This window comes from Grammomys surdaster, unplaced genomic scaffold (genome assembly GCF_004785775.1).
Source record: "Grammomys surdaster isolate TR1022 unplaced genomic scaffold, NIH_TR_1.0 126071, whole genome shotgun sequence".
NCBI classification, from domain to species: domain Eukaryota; kingdom Metazoa; phylum Chordata; class Mammalia; order Rodentia; family Muridae; genus Grammomys; species Grammomys surdaster.
Window position 1 is genome coordinate 440,008 of NW_021620880.1, and position 7,116 is coordinate 447,123.

Here is a 7,116-nt window from a genome sequence, read left to right on the forward strand (position 1 = left end):
CTCCCTCCCTCTGTCCCTCCTCTATTTCTCTGTATTTCAAGTCCTCTATCACTGGCGTCTCTCCATCCTCCTCAGTTTTATCTCATTAGTTCTGAATGTTTCTGATTTTGCAGAGGCCTTCTCTACAAGCATACAAACAAGCTGTGGTTCTCCGATTGTTCCTTGGCATCCTTGCCTGGCATGGTGAGAATCTTTTCTCATTCCATCCATTAAAATTCCACAAGTTCAAGCCCTAGCGTCAACCTTTACTTCTCTGAATCACAGAGGCCCTCTGTATTTGTGCATTAGTCACTCACTGAGTCAACCAACCCAGATTATTAAAACAAAATTCAGAAAAAGCAAATTGCATCTCTACTGAACATTTACAGTCATAAATTGCATCTATACTAAAAGTGTACATTATTGTTCTTGTCTTTATTCCCTAAGCAATACTAGGTAACAACTGTTACACAGCATTTATATTGAGTTAGGTATTAGGTATCATAAGGAATTCAGAGATGATTTTATTAGGAAGACATGTAACTACTGTTACCATTTTATATGTGACTTTAAGATACTGTAACCAATTCCCAAGGATGCTAAATGAAGACCACTCAGTGCATGGCCAGCCCTTGACTCATTTTTTCTTTCTTTCTTTCTTTCTTTTTTTTTTTTTTTTTCGAGACAAGGTTTCTCTGTGTAGCCCTGGCTGTCCTGGAACTCACTCTGTAGACCAGGCTGGCCTTGAACTCAGAAATCTGCCTGCCTCTCCCTCCCAAGTGCTGAGATTAAAGGTGTGCGCCACCACTGCCTGGCAGACTCATTTTTTTTTTCATTAAGCAAAGGACTGTGTTACCATTGTAGGTGATTCATTCATTTAAACAAGGAAAGCAGAGGGTCAGAGTGTGTGACAGTGGGCTCACATGTTAGATGTCGTCTTTTAAAAAGGAGACATTGGCTTGTTTGATTCTTCTTAGACTCTGTAACATGGGTATTTAACAGTAAGTACTTCATAGTGTGAGGCAATCCACATGAAGTGCACTAATCAATGTTTTCTGGGGTTACTTCTGAGACTCTTGCTGAGTCCAGTCCCCTTGGCCCTACTTCAAGGAGCACAGAATCTCAGTGCATGAGTTTGCAAGTGTGCATGTGCAAGACAGGAGGAATGTCGTGGGGGATTACACCAACGGGTAGTGACGCTATTAACTAAGGTAGCTAAAGAATCCAGGAGGAAGTCAGGCAAATGACTAATGAAGCAAGATGGTGCAGTTTGGTGTGGAAATGTTGTTTGAGATACCCACTGGTATCTTTGTTTTACCTTTGTTTTAGATCTACCTTCTATCCTTCCCCCTCTGCCTCAGCTCAGGGTACTGCACTGAGGGACTGCCTGCCTGCTGGCTTCTATTTATGTTTAGTTAATGGAGGCTGAGAAGCAGAGGAGGAAGAGGAAGGAACAAGGACAAGAACTTATCTCTCTGGTTTCCTCCCAGTGAGGCACCTTGCTTTGCACAACACTTTCTCCTAGGTCTTGAGGAGTTCTCCTTTTTCTCATCCCTTACACTTAGGGCTAATGAAAGACAATCTTTCTGTTTCCTCCTGTGGTACCCCATCCCCAGATCCTTATGTCATCCTTTGTAAATGTACCTTTAAATGATCCCAGTTTGAATTTGGCACGTTTCCTGCTGAGACCGTGACTGACACACCAAGATTTTAGGTCTACAGCTGGGGGGAAAGGAGACAAGGATGACAGATATAGATTATAAGGGCAGTTCTGGTAAAGGGGACAAACAACATCAGTGGTTGAAAGAAGAAAAGGAAGGGGCACCAAAGTAGGAACCCTCCATCTACTTCAACAAGAACAGGAGCACCAACTATAAAATTATCCAAAAGTGTTTCCTTTGCCCGGACACTGCTAACAGCATCCTTCCAGAAAGATGTAAAAATGTAACCATCTTATATACAGGGTGACAGGATGGTTAACAGTATTAACAGGGTACTTTACAACTTGGAAAGAGATTTTGAATTCATTGTAACTATTTATATAGGACTTTACCTGCTAACTTTTTATTCTCAAGCTGAGGACTGAACTCAGGTCCTCAGACATGCTAGGTAAGCACTCTACCATTAAACTGCCACCAGCTCTCATTAAAAAAATAATAAAAAAATAATGCTGTGTTATTTATTTATGTTGTGTATGTGTGTTGGGGGAGGTGGCAGAGCAGGATACCTTTCCATCTTTCACCACTATCTGGGATCCCACATGCTCTTCAGGGTCTTCCCATCCCATCAGCCTCTTCAGGACCTAATACTTCCATGATCCTACCCTCCCCCCACCAAAAAAAACCAGAAGAAATATAATGGACTGGTAGGATGGCTCAGTGGGTAAAGGCACTCATGGTCATGTCTGATGCCCTGAATTTGATCTCCAGGACCAGACCATGTCACATGCAAGTTGTCCTCTGATTTCCATATGCGTATGTTCACTCACATATAAACACACACACACATATAAATAAATAGATGTAATTACCACAATGCAATAAACAGGATCATTAACTTTGAATAAAATATTTCAAATATCTAATTAATGTAAATGAGCATGTTAAACAAAATATCAAAAATGTAAGCGAAAGTCAGTACTGCACTATGCTGATTTAGGTTGGAGCCTTAGGCAAAAGGAAAAATACACTTTCAGATCCAGTTTTAATGCATTTTAAATGGTTAATTTGTTTTTTGAATATTAATATAGCTGGAAAACTATTGAAAATGGAAAAGTAGGTACATTGGACTATCATTTAAACTTTAAGTATAGTTTATTAATACAAAAAGGGAGTTTATTATGACTTAACTACATGTTAATTAAAATTAGTTGTATCATAACCTGGTCAAGAGAGTACTTTTCACTTAATTTCTCTTATGTGTATATATGTGTGCCTGACTGCATGCATGTGTAGCACAAGCATGCAGAAGCGTGTGGAAGTCAGAAGAAGGCATTAGATCCCCTGGAAAGGAAGTTACAGGCAATTGTGACCCACTGTTTTGGAGCTGGAAACCAAACCTCGATCCTAGAGGCAAGAGCACTCTGTTCCCACTGCTGAGCCATCTCTACAGGCCCCAATCAAAAGAAAATGTAAAACAAGACAAGTCTATAATCTCAACTCAAAACAAAGCAGTCAAAGAAGTTGACCAAGAATGTAATTGATGGGTCTATTTCCATTAAAGCCAGAGGCACACTTTTCTTTTAGCTTCAGAAAATGGCACAGAACAGAACTGTTTTTTAAAAATCATATTGTTTTTTTCTTGCTTGCTTGCTTGTTTTTGTCCAATGTTCAGACACTTTTGCTATCATCCCATCAGCCCAGTGGAAAAATCAACCAGTTATTTTTAAACATTCCATCTTAGGGCAGAGCAAAGATCCAGAAGCCATATATATCATAAGGTGTACAAAGAAATCTTTGTCATTCACTGAGACTCTAAGGCCAGGAATTTGAGCTGTTCATGGATCTCTATAGTTCCAAAGCCTTAAGAGCTCTCTCCCCTAGACTGAGGTTCTCTTGTCATCTGGACCTTTACTCAAAACTCTAAAAGTCTTAAGTGAAGAATCCTTGTGTAGTAGATTCTGTCAATTTCCTTGATACTAGAAACAATAAAATCAGGCTACCAGCTTAAACTAGGAGGAGAAGGTGAAATTAAAGCAAGGGGGAAAGTTCTTTCTACAGACTATTCTGACATATCAGCCTCTTTGGCAAGCCGACCCTCTGCTCCCAAGCCATCCAGCCTGAGGTCCCAAGCTCCACCCCATGCCCCAGGCAGTCTCATCATTTCCTGACAATAGTTGCCAAAGACAAGCCTGCGACTACCTGGTTTGTTTTTCTGGCCTAGACCTCTTCATTGAACCCCAGAGCAATCTTCCCTGCTCTGTAGTCTCGTTTGGACTTCTCTGTTGACACTGAGCTAAATGTGTCAGTGAGACCATGCTCTCTCCACTTTCCAGCCAACCAGGTTCTTTGTAGCACAGTTAGCGAAGGGCTTTCCGCTCAGGAGCACCCCACCCTCTTTCCTCTCATCTTCCACTTCAGTTCTTCCTTGAATCCTGTCCACTTCCCAGCTTGCACAACTCTTAGACAGTAAGCAGCTCCGTTTCTTCTGCCTCATGCTAGTCTCAGCTGCTATAGCGTTGGTCATAAAACCTAACTGGTCTTTCCAGTCTTCCAGCTTGCCTCTTCTGAATGTCATCTTCACAGAGCCATCTGCAGGCAAATCCTCCTACCTCCCCACTCCGCATCTGACTTTGTTCCACGTTCTCCCTTTGCTTCTGAGTTCCAGGCCTTCTTGCCTTCAACGTCCACTGCTCACTTTTGTCATTGTGTCCTTCTCATGTGTATGAGGCTGTGATTGATGTGTACCTCTCCCTCTAGGATATGTGCTCCATGAGAATAGGAACCGTGTGTTCCAAGGACTCAAAATAATAAACAAACATTTGTAGGAGAAATGTTTATTATTTTAAAGTTCAGCCTCTCTGAAGCTCAGAAATGGACTCGTGAGGATGTAATCTTTCAGAATTAGTGTTCTAGATATCTTTTACAGTACTTTGTATATGTTAATTCAGTCAATCCTCACTCTGAAGAAATAAATGCTTTCATTATGCCCATTTTAAAGATGCTGAAACTGAGGGACACAGAGGTCAGATAACTTGAGTGCTCATGGTATCAAAGTAAAAGCAGCAAAAGGAGAATTCTAAAGTTATAGAGACAAGAATTCTAAAGAAAGAGACAAGGACACCTTCGGAAGTGAAAAGTACAAGAAAGGAGATTAGTGTCCATCAAGGTGTGACATACATGGCCAAGTACATACTTCATCTTACTGGAGCCTTTTGAAGCAGAGTCAACTGTGTATTATTAAGGGTGCTGGGACTGTCAATCAGACATCACACAGTCAGGACACTGTATGGCTGGAGTTCAGAGCCAGATCAGCAAGACTCTGAGGCCTGAGCTCTTTCCCTATTGGATGCTGACTCTAAGGAAGACTATCTGAGGTCTACTTCTTCCTTCCTTCCTTCCTTCCTTCCTTCCTTCCTTCCTTCCTTCCTTCCTTCCTCCCTTCCTTCCTTCCTTCCTTCCTTCCTCCTTCTATCTTTCTCTCTCTTCCTCCCTCTGCCCATTTCCTTTCCTTCCCACTCCCCTCTATTTCTTGAGACAGGGTCTTACTACATAGCTCAGTCTTGCTTTGAAATCATGGAGATCCCCCTGCCTCAGCCTCCAGAATGCTGGGATTACAGGCACCACTATACCTTGTTGCTTTCTTTCCACCACAAAGTAATCAGTTGATCTATCTATTGCCTTAGTGAGCTGAGAATCAGCAGAAAAATTTTTGGGAACAGAGATTCTTGAGTTTGGTTCGGGTAGGCTGTTTAACCTGCATTTGAAACAAACACCCTAGGTGTCTCTACTGCCTTCGTCCAGTGGTCCCAATCTTTTCCACCATCAGCATCACTGTCCTCAGAGCAGATAAACCACAACTTGTTGGGCTCCTCCCCTAGGATTTCTGATTGAGAAGGTCTGGGGTTGTTGGCATTTTCATTTCTGACATATCCCTGAGTGGAGCAGGCTCAGCTTTTGAGATCTATCTTAGCACAAGGCTCTGAGAGATGCTTATCTGGTTTTTATCTTTCCTTGGTTCTCTACATTTGAAGCAATTTTCAAGGTACACAAGCCTCTGCTCTGCCACCCCTCGATGTCCCCCACTTTAAGAATTGTACAAAAGAGCAGATTTGGAGACCTGAGGAGCATGATCCTGAGGCAAAAATCCTTCTGCCTACTTTCCTACTTTCACAATGATGCAATGCTCATGTGCAAAACTGCAGACTCTGAATGTCTCCAAGTAGACCTTTTCTAGCTCAGGTAGAGAGAAAGCAGTGCTTCCCTTTCCGTCTTTGAGATTAAAAGGCAAGACCTGAGGGTGGTGGTACAAGTGGATCTCTGTGAGATTGGTTTCCACAGCAAGTTCCAGGCCAGCCAGGGCTGCATGATGAGACCCTGGCTCTCAACAACAGAAACAAATGATTAATAAAGCAGGAAAAAGTGGTTTGGGCATGCAAATATATATATAATATAAGTAAGTATATATATGGATATCTAGTATACACAAATATATCTTTATATATTTACCAATATGTTGAGGAATATATTTAATAAAATATAATTTGTACTTAATGTTATTTAGCTTTTGGGAAACTAAGAGGACAAAGTATCAGACAATTTAGTATGGGAGAGTATTTTAAATTGAAATAAAAATCAGATTAAAATTTTTTAATTATGTACTATTTCTCCAGAAAGATCATTTTACCTTAAGAGTCCCAAGTGTTGATTGAGACAGTAAAAGGTAATTGTGTGTGTGTGTGTGTGTTTTTATGTGTGCTTGTGTATATATATATGTGTGTGTATACATGTCTATACACACATTCTTGCACGCACACAGGTGAACATGTACACAGGCGTGCCAGGCCTCTTTGATGTCTCAGTCAAACCCGGTACAATACACAGTGAGCAAACAGGATGTATATGTGATGTGACAGTAACTCAGGATCACTCACTTGATGGATCTTTGTCATATGTCAGGCCATTTTCTTAGGCCATTTTCTCAGGGCATGTAATCTGTGAAGATATTCTCTATAAAGGTATTTGACAAATGAGGTTTTTTGATGAAATATATTTCTAGACTTCAGTTATCTTCAGAAATAAATTCAGTTCATTCAGAGTTTGGAATTAAATAAAAGATTTATGCTTCTTATAGGCATCTGTGAGGAGAGTTATCAACATTTTATCTTGACAAGCCTAACAAACATTGGTGTCTCTGCAGAGCTTCCTTTTCTGGCCCTTCACTTCCTCATACCAAGCCATGGACTCATGTAGTCCCTGTTCCGGAATTTCACTTGACTGTTGCAATGAGCAAACATCCAAGTTACCGGTCAATTTTGTGTGTGTGTGTGTGTGTGTGTGTGTGTGTGTGTGTGTGTTGAGTGGGGGAGTACACACACACAAAACGTGTGCATGCCTGTGCTTGTGTGTGTTGGCCCAAGGCTATCTCAGATGTCATTTTCAGATGCCATTCATCTTGTTTCTGAACCTGGAGCACAGG